Source organism: Capsicum annuum, unplaced genomic scaffold (genome assembly GCF_002878395.1).
Source record: "Capsicum annuum cultivar UCD-10X-F1 unplaced genomic scaffold, UCD10Xv1.1 ctg1674, whole genome shotgun sequence".
Classification (NCBI taxonomy): Eukaryota; Viridiplantae; Streptophyta; class Magnoliopsida; order Solanales; family Solanaceae; genus Capsicum; species Capsicum annuum.
The window spans coordinates 1-1,965 of record NW_025822343.1 but is presented as its reverse complement, the minus strand read 5'-3'; the positions used below and the strand labels follow the sequence as shown (position 1 = coordinate 1,965).

Genomic DNA, 1,965 nt, shown 5'->3' with positions numbered 1-1,965 from the left:
AGAGGAAATGAATACATTTACATACTATTAAATCTTATAAGTGAACTAGATAAAACGGAATCTTGATTCCGTTTTATCTAGTTCACTTATACTGGACCTTACGGAGCCTGCTCATGTACAACATGATTCGGACCTGATCATAGAAAAGATTCCCTTTAAGCGAACCAGCCTATCCTCTGTATAGGGCTTACACGGCGATTGGAACAAAGACACATTTGGTTGTGAATTCCCATGTGGCAGGCATATATCTACACAGACCAATCAATAATTCAAGTCACACACTCCCATAATCCATTTTCTCTTCACAAAATTCCCTTCAATCCCCCCGTTTAGTTGACATGAATAGTTAAAGGGAAATATCCAAATCCATGTCTTATTATTTTCAATAATCCATACTTGTAGCAATGAAATACTATATATTCCTCCACCAAGTGATAAATGATTGATTACAAATATTTAGGATATATTTTTTTTTGCTCTATCTATAAAGGCCCAGAAATACCCTGTTTACGTATCATTGGAAAGTGCATTAACATAAATACGGCAGTAAGAAGTGGCAATACAAAAGTGTGTAAACTATAAAAAACGAGTCAAAGTAGATTGTCCCACACTAGCGCTTCCGCGCAATAATTCGACCAAAGGTGATCCTATTACAGGAATAGCGTCAGGGACACCTGTTACTATTTTCACTGCCCAATAACCAATTTGGTCCCGAGGTAAGGAATAACCAGTTACGCCAAAAGATGCGGTTAATACAGCCAGAACCACACCTGTAACCCAAGTCAATTCGCGAGGTTTTTTAAATCCGCCGGTGAGATACACACGAAATACATTCAGGATCATCATTAGGACCATCATACTTGCCGACCATCGATGAACTGATCGGATTAACCAACCAAAGTTGGCTTCAGTCATTATGTATTGAACAGAAGCAAAAGCCTCAGTAACGGTCGGCCGGTAGTAAAAAGTCATAGCAAACCCAGTAGCTACTTGTACTAAAAAACAAGTAAGCGTAATTCCCCCTAAACAATAAAATATATTGACGTGGGGGGGAACGTATTTACTAGTTATATCATCCGCAATTGCTTGAATCTCGAGACGTTCTTCGAACCAATCATATACTTTATTGAGATAGGCGGAACTCCCCCCCCCTGAGAACCGTATATGAGACTTTCATCTCGTACAGCTCAAGCAAAAACACCCAAATACTAGTTGTAACGGATATGGAATAGAAAGTTTTAAAGTTATTAAGTTCTGATCCCATCTTCTCTGGAAAATCCGAAAGCTCTTCTTTGTGGCGATAATACCAAAATATCAAGTTGGCGCAGTCGTCTTTATCTTTATTTTGATACTTATGGGCCTCTTGAATTCTCTTTTTCCCTATTTCTTTCTAGAATTTGTTTTTGTGGAATATGTCTTTTATTCTTTGTTTTCTTTATTATTGATAGGAATTCTCTTGTTAAGACCCTATGAATCGATTAAAACCTCAGATTCATACTAGAACCACGATGATTCAATAAAAAAAACCTAACCTAAATCAAATCAAGGATTCTCTGAGTAAGAATCCTCGGATCATCACTTATTCCCTGAATAAATAGAATGACTAAAAATTCAAAGAAAGGTTTTGCTTTTGGTCAAAATATAAATTAGGGGTTGAAAGAAAAGAATCTTTCGATTTAGAAATTTGAATTCTTTGTTTGAAAATTTTTTGGAGCCCGGACACGGGGTCTGAATATTAAGTATGAATCATAGTTCAAATATTTCTTAATCTATTTCGTGTTCCAAATAGTAGAATAAATATCTGACGAAGTAGAATCATCTCTATCAAGATGACAGACTCATTCTCTGTACTATCAATAGGATCAATTATAACAAGTCACACACTCATACTCCGGAAATACAGAAACAAAGAAATTCCACGATCGAACTACCAAAACAAAATAGAATGTACTATAAATCGGAGCT

At 36.2% G+C, this 1,965-nt stretch overlaps 1 pseudogene; it reads right to left on the bottom strand.

The window, feature by feature from the left end:
- Positions 1-280: 280 nt before the first annotated feature.
- Positions 281-1,879, bottom strand: LOC124890362 (annotated as a pseudogene).
- Between the last annotated feature and the right edge of the window lie 86 nt (positions 1,880-1,965).